Source organism: Haemaphysalis longicornis, unplaced genomic scaffold (assembly GCF_048455015.1).
Source record: "Haemaphysalis longicornis isolate Haplotype H1 unplaced genomic scaffold, Haemaphysalis longicornis Haplotype H1 scaffold_5, whole genome shotgun sequence".
Classification (NCBI taxonomy): Eukaryota; Metazoa; Arthropoda; class Arachnida; order Ixodida; family Ixodidae; genus Haemaphysalis; species Haemaphysalis longicornis.
Window position 1 is genome coordinate 143,670,748 of NW_027526385.1, and position 16,064 is coordinate 143,686,811.

Sequence of the window (16,064 nt, forward strand, 5' to 3'; positions counted from 1 at the left end):
CGTTCATGTAATACACGAAAAAGGGGAGTCGTTTTCCGGCGAAAGTGTTTACTGCTGTATACGTCTGTCCCAACATCCGGGCATAAAGAATTTTATGCCCTGGTACTTCCAGGTTGTCCAAAGTGTCGTCTGGTGTTGTTCCCGCGGGAATTCCATGCACTATCTCTTTCACTGATTCGTCCGGGGCTGCTGTGTATGCCGTGACTGCGTAGTCGGTTGCCCCGAGAGGTAACGTTCGGAGTTTGGTAAGCTTGTTTGCCAGGTTCAAATCCGGAGTGCTGTAAATTATGATGTTTTGCTTCGAGTCGATGCGCAGTTTATTGTGTCGTAGGACGGTTTTGTCCAACGAATTCGATGTGTCTGCTTCCAGTCTGCTGCGAAGGATTGTGCCCACTTGTACGGTTGTCCAATAATTGAGGTCTAAAGAGTCTCGAGGTCGGATGATCACCTTGAAGTCATTTCTCAGAAGAGGTTGCAGCTTCGGTAGATTTCTCTGGTTCGTTGAAGGCATTGTTGCCTGAGGCGGTGGCGCTGAAGTACTAGCTAGTTGGGGTTCCTTGGCTAGTTTTCGTCGCCTACTGCGGCTATGTATCTCCATCCATGAGCCTTCTTCCGCTTCTGCATGTTCCTCTGGTGGCGCAGGGTATTTTCTAGGTTGTCTTCGGCTTCTAATTCCATGGCGTGTGAAGGTTCCGTTACGAGAGGCGTCGCATGTAGGGTTTCGGGAAGCGTGGTTGCGCTTGAGCTTGCGCCTTCCTCGCCTGTCGGGTTTCTAGTGGCATGAGCGGATCTTGGGCGGTGCGCACTCAGCTTCACTGTAGGGCAGGGCCTGGGGGCGCGCCCGAGGCGAAGGCGGAGCACGAGCCCGGGGAGGTTGGCGCTCATAGCACGTGGCGCTCGTCGCGCGTGGCGGCTGTTCTTTTCTAGGTTAGGTTTAGAGAGCCCGCTTGGTGTGGTCCGGGTTTATTGAAGCGACAGCGGCTGAAAATGCCACTCACCGGTGTGAAGTTGGATATGTCCAGTGTCAACTCGTCCTTACGATTGCATCGGTGGCACTCTCTGGGAGATCTTTGCGTTCTAGCCGCAGTTGTTGACAAAAAACGTGGGAGCACATGCATCAAGCGACTGATACAGTCAGCCCCCTGGTGGGCTTTGACATTGCTCTGTCGATGCTCGCACTGATTTTGCTTGGGGCAGTATCTCTGATGTTTTGTCTTAAAGGTGCAGTTGCGGCCATTAACGTGTACATTAAAGGGAACTAACTCCGGTCCTCTAAATCCGCTTCAGAAGTGAACTTTTCCCAGTACTCCCAACGGTGACACCAATCTATATGTTTTATCGAATTCTACTAAATATCTCCGTGGTCATTTCCCCACTTGAATTTAGTAGACTGATTATATAGTGCTATGAGGGGGCTTTTTAGTGCTGAAAAGCTAACCCGTTTCAAGGCCAGTTCCAATGGTTGTATGCGCCATTTAGTGAAGGAGCAACAACCACATCCTGGGGAATCGAAGCCGCCTAAGCTGCCACTGCTTTCCAGTTTATACTTGATAACACGCTTAGTGTGCCTCGTAAATACATCCCGTGCATTGCCACGTTACATCATTGTCCGAATTTTCTTTGCAAGACATCAAAACTCTGCGAAATACACTTCCACGCAACTGCAGAGCATTTTTCAAAAGTTTCTTACCAAGCAAACAAATGTTTAACGGAAGAAACTGTTTCTTTAAGACATTGGAAATGCTGCTGCACCGTACTCTTTCGCGTCTGGCTCTTCTATCGAGCAATTATATGGTAAACTAGATATTTTTGATGCTAACCATTACGTTGAAAATAAAATTGGATTTCAGTATTCTTCTAGAAGCATAGTGCTAGTGTTCGGGAAACATTTCGTCTCCTGACACTGCGTGAATACGGAAGCATTTCAGTGTCCGTGGAAATAATTAACCGAGCTAATGTCTCGTGCATCGTTCTTAAAGCTACCACATTGCAGAATCCCAACTACTCATCACGCACTTACGTAGGTCAATTGCTTGTGGTCACACGCACCCGCTTATGGTCACACAGATCTCCGACAAAAGCGATGCATCCGTAGATTTTGCTACTGCATGATATGGCAGTCGTCTTACTGAGTGAACCATATACAAAACCAAAATTGCCCAAAAATCACTCAGAGCATTTTATCCTGGCAGTTGACAGCTGTAATGAGTGGATCACGACGGGCTCAGATTTTACCCTTATATTATGCTTCCAATTCGAAACACGTCGTAAACTTAATTTTCGCTGCTCTTATATATGCAACCGACGGAACCTGAGCAGCTGCCTGGTGTTGTGAATGCTTCTTTCGTATTACGCTAACATGTAATGCATCTATTCTTACAGTAGTAGTGAATAGGTATGCCGCCCTCTACCAATATACGAGCCACGGACATAAAGTACACATGACACAATGCTTTTCGAACGGCGAAGCGGATGTTTCATCGCAGCCATTCGTGGGTCCTCTCAGCATTTCCCAAGAGAGAAAAAACATTTATGAATTCTTTTTTATTCTACATAACACTCGACCACGATCGAAACCCCTGTCATGTATGACTCTCTGCAGAGGAAGTACCTTGTTGATTGAGCAGCCAATGGAGACTCAAACGCGCCGTACTATTTATAGCGAAGCTTCCAGGCCTTGCCAAAAACCTTTTTAGCAAGAAACAAAGAAAACAGGCTTCCTCTTCTGTAGCAATTAACAGGTTCTATGTTAGAAAAATCCACAATTCCCCAATATATCTGAGTTTTGGAAAACAATTTGTCAACATGAGTCGGCATGCATTCATCTGAGTTCTTGGTGATTCATAAACTTTTCCCAATGGCTAAAACTACACCAAGGTATTTTGAAAGACTGAATATAAACATGTTTTTTAATGTTTCATGCTCCACTAATTATTTGCATGGGAAGAAAATATGAGCCCGCTGCTTAAGGCAGTAGACCAGGCCCAACTAACAAGTAATACGAATGTGCCGATCGTGCCCCCCCCCCCCCAGCGAAAGGAGCCCCGTTCTCCGTGCTTGGACGCACCAAAATTATAACAATAAATCAAAAAAATTATTTCTGGAAACAAAGCTTCAAATGAGTGTGTTAGACGTGTCCTGTGCGTATGCTGCACTCCATGCAGTAACATCTGCCCTAAACAGATTTGAAGATAATAATGACTCAAATACACCTTTGCAGGTGTATTGGTGGGCCAAGCGTGATTCGTTTGGCGTAAGTGTAGATTTCTGTGCAGGAACGGACTTGTTTACGTTAAAAAAAGTGACTAAAACAAGTTTCGAAAGTTCAAAAAAGCCTGACTGGGGATATACTAGGAGGCAAAAATAATAGAGGAAAAAAATAAAAATAATTAAAAAGAAATATTGATATCGGACCTATACTTTATGTATGCTGGTAAAAAGGTTCCTCGGTTCCTGCTCACGCTCACAGTAGAATTATTTAATTAAAACGATCCCAAGGTTCCCTTCCTACATCCCATCCATTTATCTTTTGGTTTCCACAACATTGGTGCATGTACCAGGAAAAATAACACGTATCGATGTCTGGCAAGTTTCTGTAATTTTGTGAAAGAATGATGGACGCCTTATGGTGAACCTGGTGTCTACATACTGAAGGGCTAATAAGAAATTCTGACCAAAGGGTTGTGTCATGGCACGCTGCAGGATCGCGGCTAGCAAACCAAGGGCAATATCTTTGCTTTAAAATTATACAACGGCTGATGCAGATAAGGGGGACAGTTTTTGAAGGTTCGCTGTAGCCGAGTCTATAGTATAAAACGAAAGGCGCTGCACGCATCAACACAGAAAAATCAAGGCGAAGCCCTTTTACCCCGTGAAGTGCTTGCAACACAGTGACATAGTACTCAAAAGCCTTCTTTAACGCTTCCAACAACACAAAGCCGAGAGTAAAATATTCAAAAAATAGATTGAGTCCTACACATATACTAACCCAAAGTATTGATGAAGAAAATAGAACACGTTTTATGAAGAAAAAGTAAAATCGTCACTCGGCCGACATTAGGATGCTTTTAAGAACAAAGAATCAAGACAGAATCTCACACTTGTGCTACCGGAGTAATAAACAACAACGCTGTTTCTTCAGTCGCAACGCAAACTAAGAATAAAATGCCAAACCATCACGCGTCACATCATAGAATTTCAACAGCACCTTACGTATTGCTGACTTGAGTGATTAGGCTGCAGCGGCAAGGCATATTGTCAACGGAAGCAGGGTGACGCACGCCAACGAGCAGGCTCACCCGCCGGAGGCTCGCGTGCAGCTGGCATAAGAGAGGAGATACGGTTTCGCGCCGCAGTGGGGTCTCTCTTAGAATGAGCTCTACAAAGTTATTCCGTGCAAAGCTACAGCAGGACATTTCCCAACAGCAAGGTTCCAATGCCTTTCTTTCCCAGCAGCACTTCGAGAAAACGTTTAACGACAGTGAATAACCAAAAGGTAAGCACTTTCACCCGACCTCATTTTGAAGCCGCTTTCACAAAACACAAGTTACTATGCGCTTTCTGCGCATAATACAGGCAGTGACAAATTAACGCGCACAGTTTGGACAGACAACTTCACACGCTAATCATATTTTTGTAGGCCAGAGTGGGAGCAGTGGTTATTATGGTAGCATTAAACAGTTGAAATTAGAACCACTTTACCATAACCACTTTTGACTAGGGACCATGCATAAACTGTGGAATGTTCTTTCAACGAAAATATGAATAATTTGATATAGCCAGATGCTACCTCGGTGAACTGGATGCTTCAAGTTATCTCTAATTACGTGCAGTGCCTGGTGGATATCATGTGGGTTCTCATGACTACAGGTTTTCGCTGTGTAAAAAAGGTTGAGGCAAATAATTTCACAAAGACATATTTGTATGAATTGTAGTGCAAAAGATTCGCCCATTTAGAGTATGCTATCAGACACTGCGAAGGACGCACTATGCCGCATGTGGGTATGCTGTGATACGGTGGCCATGGGCAATAATGGGTATGTAGAAAATGGGGGCTGTGAAACGACGAGGAGATATAACCGGCCTCGTGGAGAACGCGCGACGATCTCTGGGGCAGTGGGGCTTGGTCGGTGCAACGGGGATGTTTTTCGCGTTCTTCACTCATTTATTGCCGACACAGGTCGCTTGCATTGTTATTCAAGAGCTTCAACCCATTTTTATTCGTTTATTGAAATACCTGTTGGTACAGAGGCTCCCCTCCGGCGCCTGGGTCTCGCCTTGTCGGTGCGGAAATTATTGTCATTTGGGGCAGTGGGGCTTGGTCGGTGCAACAGGGTTGTTTTTCGCGCTCTTCACTCATTTATTGCCGAAACAGGTCGCTTGCCTTGTTAATCAAGCTTCGACCCATTTTTAATCGTTTATAGGAATAGCTGTTGGTACAGTAGTCTTGAATTTATTTTGGTTCCAAAATTACTTACCATCAGTGTACCCTATTTTTCCTTCGTTTGAAACTAATTAGTAAGCTTCTTCAGCAGTGAAATCACAATAAGACTTGGCCAATCCCCCAGAGTGGGTACGCGACATTCTCGTCCCAGATCCAACCAACCAACCAACCATCTCTGATAGCTCGCTGCATTGTGATCATCGCTCCGGCTAGTCCTCTCAGTGCCTACCTGAATACCGTTATTAGAACGCTACCATTCCGTGCCAATAAACGCCTTTTCAATTGGTGGAGCGTGTGGGTTTCCGTCCTCACCGCTGCCTGGAGTTACGAAGCAGAAGTCTCCGTCGCGTCCTGTCCACTGACGACCCTCGGGAAATAGCGTCTCCTTCGCAACCCCCATCGTCTGTTCCGGTGCAACCTGCAAGCGAGACCCACCGATGTTCAATGGCGATGACGACCATGACGTCGAGGATTGGCTGTCGTCGTATAAAGGGTGAGCGCACATAACAGATGGGATGACAAGATGAAGCTGAACAATGTTCCATTTTCCCTCAAGCGACTAGCTGAGACGTGGTACCTGAACCACGGAGCCGACTTGCAGTCTTGGTCAGCTTTTAAGACCGATTTTCTGAAAGTATTTGTCCGCCCAGCCATGCGGAAACTTCGCGCCGAACAACTTTTGCGAAAGCGGGCGCAGAACGCAGGCGAAACATTCACGAGTTACATAGAAGACGTTATCGGCCTGTGCAAGCTGGCAGACTCTTCTATGAGCAAGGCTGACAAGATCAAGCATCTCATTAAGGGGATAGACGACGACGCCTTTCAGATGTTGTTGAGTAAAGATCGTCGGGGTGTGGGGGACGTCATCAACTGGTGCCAGAGCTTCGACTAACTCCACAAGCAGCGGCTTTTCACGCGGCGCTCAGCGTTACAGCCGGGAGAGCCCCTTTCGGAATAGGTCGTCGGCAGCGAGGAGTCTTCCCTGATGCCCTGCATTCAAGATATTATTCGCCAAGAAATCGCGCGTCAACTATCTCTTCTATCGTGTGCGCCCGCTGCTGTATCAGCGCCCCCGTTGTCTTCAACACTTCAGCAAGCGATACGGGAACAAGTTACCGAAGCGATACGGGAACAAGTGTTGCAGTTCTGGGAGACGGCGGTCGAATCGACTAACTGAAGGCGTTGGGGTTGATTGAAAGAAAAGAAGAGTTTATATACAGCTATTTACAGTAGTAAAACTGGGTGCATGAGTAATAAAGGAAAAACTGCAAATTTCAGCGAGACGCTAGCTCCGAGTGCGCACAAATCACTCGAGCTCCTCAACTTGGTCTAACTCTCCTATTCTCGGAGCGTACACAAACCACTCAAAAAACAACGGCCGAGACTCTGTCTCGCCCCAAGATCAGTCTAGTTACCCGATACGGCGCTGTACCCTAAACCTCCGACGCGATCTTAACCTCTAGCTTGGGTGGCTCACAAATCCCAACCTAGCTTTAACGGGCGGGACTCCTTGTCCCGCCGGGAACTGCCCAGCTCGGCACTCAGACAAGAACGATTTCAAACGGACCAGGTCGGCCTTATAAAACCTCGAGATCACCCTCTCTCGGGGACACCCCTGAAGCGTTCGTAACGCAAAAGGGAGTGCCCAAATTCACGTGTACAGCTGTCACTCAGCACGCCATGGAATATTCAATGAGGCGGCGCCATCTTCTGCTCAAAGGCACGCTCGCAGACGAGCAAGTGCGGGCGACCCCGCGCGGTGAAAGCGAAAGACGGCGCAGTGCCCTGCGCCGGCGGGGGCGCTTTAACAATGGTTTCTTGCACGGCGCGCGCTTCGACGCCGGTAATCCTGAAACCTCCGCGCGTCTCGCCCACGGTGGTTCCCGGAATGCGAAGGCGCCTTCTGGTTTCTCAATGGGATATTATCCCTGTGGTATGCGGTGGGCCAGACAATCCGTCTCCCGTGCACGCCGTGACGAATTGGCGCCGGCTTCAGCGTAGAGTCTATAGTGCTGGGCCACCAGACAGAGCGGCGGGTTCTCAGGTGCAGCTCGGGCGCCTTGCTGCTAATCTCATAAGTGGACCTTAAACGCCGCATATGCTTCGTGTATCGTGTTGCCGGCCACGTCACCCGTTACTGTTGCCGCCAAGCTGTCGGATACGATAAGTCGTTTCAGTCGCCGTCCTACGTCGTGTATGAGCCGCCACTTCGTCAGCAGTCCATCTTGCCGTCGTCGAACTCGCCTCCTGCTTCGTGACCGACATTCAACAGCCGCAGGCCGTACTCGCCGCGTCGCCGATCTATCTCGTCTATGCGTGTCCGTGTTGAGCCCACACAGGAGGAAAACTAGTCGCCGCAGTTCCTGAGGCAAGATCTGCGTCCACATCGAAAACCTTAAGTCCTTGATTTTAACCCCATATTGCCAATAATGGTACTGTTGAACACTCGTCGTAATCGCCCTTGTCGATACCGGAGCTGCCGTGTCAGTAATCAGCGAAAAGGTCTGCCGCAAATTACGCAAAGTGATGACGCCAGTGTCCGACCTCACACGCCGCATTGCAAGCGCACAACACATCCGGCCTGTTGCTGCGTGCACAGCACGGGTCACCATTGAACACATCACTTACCCCATTGAGTTTATCGAACTACTTCGTGCTCCCACGACGTTATTCTCGGTTGGGATTTTCTCTCGACACACCACGCCGTCATCAATTGCGCCCGTGCTCAGCTGGAGTTATTTTTAGTTGTAGACGCCTCATCGGACGAGCCCCCTGCCTCTTTTCGCCTGGTTGTCGCCGAAGACACTGATGTTCCTCCTAGCTCTGCCGTACTTGTACCCGTTCTGTGCGACTCAGTTCTTGACGCCACTGTACTGCTCCACCCTTCCGAACTGTTTTGTCGCCGACAATGCTTCCCGCTTCCGTTCGCGGTTATATAAATGCAGCAAGGGTTCAGCTCCATGTTTATTTGCAACCCCAATTCCTCCCCAACTATACTGTTTCGTGGTGAGTGCCTAGGTCGTGTAGAAGAGATTAACGCCCTCCTCGTCACCGACGTTCCCAAGAACTTATCGTATGTTTCACTTGCTCTCCTCGACCCCTCCGCTCCAGCCCAGGATACCTCGGTTTTCTTTTGCTCAATCGACGAGAGTCTTCCTGCGCCTGAACGAAACCGAGTTCTCATCATGCTACAAGAGTTCCTCTCGTCTTTCGACTGCCAGACATCCTCCATGGGCCGCTCATCTACGGTTACTCACCACAGTGACACAGGAACTCACCCGCCATTACGACAGTGGCCGTATCGCGTGACAGCCAAAGAACGTGGCGTTATTGACAGTCATGTGGACGATATGCTTGAACGCGGCGTCATACAGCCTTCCAACTGCCCGTGGGCATCACCGGTTGTTCTCGTCACAAAGAAGGACGGATCTATACGCATTTGTGTTGATTATCGCCGACTCAATAACACGCAAGGATGTCTACCCTCTCCCCAGAATCGACGATGCCCTCGACACTTTGCAAGCAGCCAAGTTTTCTTCCCTTGATTTAAGGTCTGGCTACTGGCAGGTCCCCATGGCAGAAGCTACTTGTGTGAAAAAGGCCTTTGTAACACCAAATGGCTTGTACGAGTTTACCGTCATGCCTTTTGGCCTTTGCAACGCACCTGCAACATTTGAACGCATGATGAGAATATTTTGCGCGGCTTAAAGTGGAATACCTGCCTCCGTTACCTTGATGATATTGTCGTCTCTTCTTCCGATTTTGACACGCATATTACCCGCCTTTGACAAGTCTTGAAATGCTCACTGACGCAGGACTTCAGCTTAACCTCAAGAAGTGCCATTTTGCTGCCCGCCAACTTACAATTTTAGGTCATGTTGTGTCCAAAGATGGCGTCAGTCCTGAAGCTGACAAACTTCGTGCGGTCACCGAGTTTCCTAAGCCCAGCACCACCAGGCAGCTCCGAAGATTTATCGGCCTCTGCTCGTACTTCCGACGATTCGTGAGGAACATTGCGTCGATAACGGCACCTTCAACGAAGCTTCTGAACGGGTCCAACGACATCGCTCATTGGTCTCTAGAGTATGACGAGGCTTTCAAAAAGCTCTGTTCTGTGCTGACGTGTCCACCGATCCTTCGCCATTTCGACCCGTCGGCCCCTACCGACCTTCATACTGACGCCAGCAGTGTTGCCCTCGGCGCTGTGCTCGCCCAACGGAAATCTGGCTTCGACGAATACGTCGCTGCTTGTGCGAGCCGGACACCCACAAGAGCGGAGGAAAACTACTCTGTCACGGAGAAAGAGTGCCTGGCTATTGTGTGGGCCATAAGAAAATTTCGTCACTACTTGTATAGCAGGCCCTTCGACGTAATCACCGACCACCACGCCCTATGCTGGCTATCTTCTTTGAAGGATCCGTCTGGTCGTCTTGGAAGGTGGGCCCTTCGCTTACAAGAGTACGATATTCGAGTGCTCTATCAATCTGGCCGCAAACACACCGACGCCGATGAGATCTCACGCTCTCCTGTGACCGCCGACAGTGCCTTTTTGTCATCCATAGACGGAATTCTGTCCTCTCTGTCACTTGACGACATGCCTCGCCAGCAGCGCAAGGATCCCTGGAACACTTCTCTTTTGGACTTTCTGACAAACCCTGCTTCGCCAAACGCCCCTCTAGCTGTGCGGCGACCTGCCACTCACTTCTCTATTCGTGACGAGCTTCTGTACTGCGGAAATTATAACGCAGACGGCCAGAAGTGGCTCCTTGTTATTCCCCGACATCTCCGTTCGGACATTTGCGCTTGTTTTCACGCCGATGCGCAGTGTGGTCAAGCTTGAGTACTGAAGAGATACCGACGTCTCCGCATGCGTTACCTCTGGCGTGGAATGTACACCTTTGTCACCAAGTTCGTCCGTTCCTGCGAAAAATGTCAACGCCATAAGTCCCCACCACACAAACTGCCGGCTCCGTTGCAGCCCCTGCTGTGTCCAGTACGACCTTTCGACCGTGTAGGAGTCACTTTGTATGGGCCGCTCCCCTACACGGTTTCCGGAAACCGCTGGGCCATCGTCGCGGTAGACCACTTAACGAGATACGCTGAAACTGCCGCACTACCAGCAGCTAACGCCCGTGAGGTCGCGTCATTTCTCTTACGCCAGTTGATTTTTTGTCAGGGTGCCCCTAGAGAGTTGCTCAGCGACAAAAGCCGTGTGTTTCTATCTGAAGTATTTGAAGCCCTGCTCGCAAAGTGCAACGTTATCCAACGCACCACCACTTCTTACCATCCGCTTACCAATGGGCTCACGGAAAGATTTAATCGGACACTGGGCGATATGTTGGCAACTAATTTTTCGGCAGACCACACCGACTGGGACCAAGTTCTTCTGTACGTAACTTATCCGTACAACACCGCCACTCAAGCAACTACGGGGTTTACGCCTTTCTCTCTCCTCTACGGCCGCGAGCCGTCATGTCAGCTCGACACCATCCTGCCGTACCGACCAGATGCAGCTGAATGTACCCCCGTGTCACAGGTATCTCGGCACGCCGAAGAGTGCCGCGAGCTCGCCAGGGCCCTGACTTCCGATGAACAATCTCGCCAGCAGCAGCGTCACGACAATGGAACACTACCCCCTGAGTTCGCTGTCGGTTCTCTTGTGTGGGTGTGGATACCCTCGACTGTTCCTGGTCCTGCTCAGAAGTTACCCTGAAAATAGTATGGTCCTCACCGTGATATCGAGCGCGTATTCCCAGTGAACTACGTAGTTGAGCCACTCACGTTGTCCCCGGACCTTCGTTGTTGCGGCCGCGAAACTGTGCACGTTGACCGCCTCAAGGCTTACCACGAACCGATGGTTTTATCTTGCCCTTAGGTAGCCAGGATGGCTTGTTTGTCCACGGGGGGTAATTGTAGTGCAAACGATGCGCCCATTTAGAGTATGCTATCAGACACTGCGAAGGACGCACTATGCCCAGGAGAAGGCTTCATTGAGCTCACTAGCAGGCATATTCTGTGCTACAGAGGATCCCAAGAGAAGAAAAAACATGGGGTGTGACTTTAATGTACAGAAAACTGTCAGTTCTCTTGTGTGGCTGTAGATGCCCTCGACTGTTCCTGGTCTTGCTCAGAAGTTACCCTCCAGATATCATGGTCCTTACCGTGTAATCGAGCGCGCATCCCCAGTGAACTACGTAGTTGAGCCACTCACGTTGTCCCCGGACCTTCGTTGTCGCGGCCGCGAAACTGTGCACGTTGACCATCTCAGGGCTTACCACGGTGGCCATGGGCAATAATGGGTATGTAGTAAATAGGGGCTGTGAAGACGATGAGGAGGTAGCACCGGCCTCGTGGAGAACGCGCCACGATCTCTGATAGCTCGCTGCATTGTGATCATCGCTCCGGCTAGTCCTCTCAGTGCCTACTTGAATACCGTCACCTGGAACGCTGCCATTCTCTGCCAATAAACGAAATTTACAGGAAATAAATAAACAATAAACAGGCTAAAAAATTTGTATTTGCAGTGGCTCACGAAGCACATGCACCGGTTGCCTTGCACACTGTTCAGCACTCCCTCGGGTTGTGCCGTCGGCGGCGCTCAGCCTCTGTTCTGGCAGCTCGTTTAGTTGCAGGGGCTGAAGAAGCGCACGAACGGTTGCTTCATTCGAAGTTCAGAACTCACTCCTGATGGCTGCAGTGCACTGAGGCAACACTCACTGTTGGGTTCTCTCGACGGCAGCTATCGTGATTCTCTGGGTCGGTTACGCGAAGTGCGTCTCAGGTGGGGACTGCGAACTCCGTCTCAGGAAGCGAACGCACCTCACCGTCATGGCCCTCTCACGTTCTCGCCAAGTGTCGCGCAGTCGAGCGTCTCGTGCGGGCACAACGTTCTGCACTCTCCCCTCCCCTTTCGCCGACGTACGGAGAAGCATTTCGCACGCCCTTTCCACTTTCGCGACAGCCTCCTTCTTTGCTTTCTTTCACTCTTTGGTCTTGTCATCGTTCGTTTGGTTACGACGACGGCGACACCGCTCAGCCACGTAATGATTGCCAAGGGCTGAGTTCTAAAAAGTTCTCTATCTTCAAGACTCAATTCGTTTGTTGTGCACTCTTAACGAAAACTTAATGTCGTATTACTTTTTGTTTCCTACCACGGGCCGTTAGAACAGCAAGTCCCTAATCGAAACAGTTATATTTCGGGGACGAAAAGGCCCGTGATCGGATGAAAACTTTAGCACGCTGTCCGTGTCCTCCCGTTCTCAGCTGCTCCACAACCCGTGCACACATCTACCCTGCACGCAACCTTCTCCGCTTATTTATAGGTCCCAAATAAACACTGTCTCATAAAACGATTGAAAGCAACCGTGATTTGAAAACAGGTATTCAAAAGTGCAGGGCTCGCCTGAAGGCGGGAATTTCAGGGGAGACTGGTGGGTCTATGGTAGGGTCTACAATTTCTTGCATTGGCTCGACCCGCCAGAAATGCGCATATTGTTTCGGTTGCTACCCGGCCAATGTGAAGCGGCTTCGTTCGTTGCTAGGAGTCACTTTGGGAATTGGGAGAACGTGTCTTTGTTACAGAGAAATATTGCAGTTACACTACTGAGCGTTCATTTCATAACACATGGCCAAACTTCAAATTCAGTTTCCTCAGTTTCATATTTTTGGTCATTTACCTCATCCTTACGCAGCTTTTTGGAAACTTGTTTTTACTTCATAACGTCATTCCTGGTACTGTTTTCTTTTTCAGTACAACCTGAGGCACACGATGACATTCTTAGTTTTTCTATTTAGGCCATTCATAAATTATGACTTGCCGTAATTTTGATGAGCCAAAATATGGAATACTGCCATCTTTTATACTTGACAAAAATTTTTTAAATTCCATGATTTTGAGAAAAATGAAGAATGTCATCGGGTATGGAAACTCTCCGGCAATCAATTCATGTAATAAAAAGCTACAAAGTGCAATGCATAGGTTCAATAAAGCTGCGTAAGAAATCACATAATTGCGGTTTAGAATTTGTATGATAAGTGTCAAACTAACAGCAGCAACTCAAATATAATTGCATAGTTGAAATTACAGAGAAAAATACACTTGTGTGCAAATTTTCATAATTTTCTTCCAATAAATAAAAAGTTAGTTTTAAGACCCCATGTTCCCCCTCAACCAGATCAATTTATTTTTTGTATCCCAGCAACATTTTACGCCATGTTTTGCAAATGACACTGCTAAGCCCATTTAAAGGTGAAGAAATCCTCGTTCGTACACTCGTGCCAAAAAGCACCGCATATCTGGAATCAGGGGAATACTGAGTTTGTATAGAGTATACCCTGCCGGGGCATACCTAAAGGGAAAATTATTTTCTAGAACAGCACGTTCAACGAATTTTTCACAATAAGAGCAATTGACGCAAGATTTTGGATACTTTTCTGTAGGCTTGGTGGATGCAAAATTCATGCAGACAGTGCTTTGGCATTCCCGGCGATCTAATCGGAGGAAAAATGCTGGTGCAATTAGAAGAATGGCGCCTGCAGCAACCGACGAAGAGCGAACGAGGACAAAAAGCTGGTTAGGTACATTTTTACCATCGCTTCACTGGGCATTTGCTCTGCGTCTTTCAAATTTCACATCAATATATTCGGAAAAAATTCTGGGAATAGCGCTCGCGCTTTGAAAACTCAGTGAAGATCATCCACTGGTGATAATTGTGACGGAGACTTTCGTTCCGCTCTGCTTTACCTTCCCCGACCGTTACTTCACTTCATCGATCGCTGTCGATGTTTGTACCCGCACACGTCAGGGAATTACATCCGGTCTGGGTCCCAGTAGGCAAAGGTATTGAACTTAACGGAACCGCGGATTACCTGTCAGGAGTAGCACTGAATGGTCCTCTGTTTGATACTGTGCCCCCGATAGCCTACGTTGTTGCAATTAGGTTTCGAGGGTACAGTTCGCTGGACAGTTTCCCACCACAAAGCATCGCTGGCTGCCCTGACATTGAGCATCTCCGGCACTCTTAGAAGTGTGACTTTGCGAAGTATCGTCTTTTCGAGGTCACACTGACTTGCTTTCGATGCCGAACTCCTAATTTGAATTTTTATCTACACCGCGCACGCATAGCGCCATTGGCCATGTGCGGCTTCTGTCAAGAGGAGGAAACAATTGACCACTTCCTGTTGTCTTGCCGGCGGTTCTCCTCCCTCCGAAATTGTTACCTATAGGTTCACCTCCGGCGCCTTGGTCTCGCCTTGTCGGTACCTAATTTATGGTCATTTGGGGCAGTGGGGCTTGGTTGATGCAACAGAGATGTTTATCGCGCTCTTCGCTCTTTCATTGCGAAATCATGTAGCTTGCCTTGTTAGTCAATCGCATCGACCAATTTTGAATCATTTATTAAAATACCTATTTTTCTAGCACTATTGATTTGTTTTTTTTTTTGTTAAAAATTGTTAGCCTCACTTTACCCACTATAACCCCACTTCTATTTTCCCTTAGTTTGAGTTCGTAATCTTCTTCAACATTGAGACCACTATGAGACTTGGCCAATCCCTTAGAGATCGTACGTTTTATTCTTGTTGACGCACAAAAATTATTTATTTTGTTTTATGTGTAAATATCGCCGAAAGAACATATGTCGAGTAAGTCCCATAGCGGTAGCAAACATACACTTGCCAAAATAAAAAGGACCTTGATAAAACGCCCTATATCCTGTCTAAATAGAGGCACACCAACTTGCGGCCCACTTTCGGGACAACGGTGACCTATCTGAAGGATTCTGGTGGGTTCAATTGAATGCTGAACGTCTTAGACATCAAAGACGAGAACATAACTCTGTCTTTAACCGCAAATCGATGTTCACTCGGTGCGAATTTCGCCGTACAATTGGTTGACCATGGTCCAGAACAAGTTGCTCTCAAGCCGCCCTACGACAGCCACATCTTGTACTTCTGCTTGTGCATCACGTAGTGCCTTTTAACGAGAGAACCTCGAAGAAAGATTCTCGAGCAGCAGTATGTGCTTTATTTTCAATGACGTGCGCCGACCCTAATTTGAGGCTATGGAGAGTGACGCTTCGATTCATGTAGTCGTCCCCGAAAAATATTTTTATGGAATGTGGATGACTGCTTTTGAGTTTTGAAGCCGGACACCCGCAAGCACATGTGCCACATCTCACCTCCGTCTAGCCAAAAACAAGTTTTACGGCGGGCGGGAAGCCTGCCTTTCTGATATTCTAGTGCGGTGCAAAAACATTCCGACGTCCTGACGATGGTCGATCTGAAGCATGCATATAGCGGTCAATACCTCGACTTCGCTTGTGCGCAACCTCGCCTCTTCAAGTTGTTCATATTTGCGTATAAAAGATGACTTTACAAGAATAAAAGTGACCTAACACGTGGTTATTTAAGGCAAATAATTGCGCTGAGAACGCAGATCAGCAACATCCCCACCCCAGCACAAAGTGAGGAGCGGAATCGGGTGACGTTCCTATCCAGCGGGTTAAGGCAAAGCGCTCTATGGATATTTTCCCAATCGAGCGACCACAATTACCACAGCCCTATAAGAAGGCTCAGGCAGCCACTTTAAAATGACTATTATGCGCTTGAACGCAACGACACC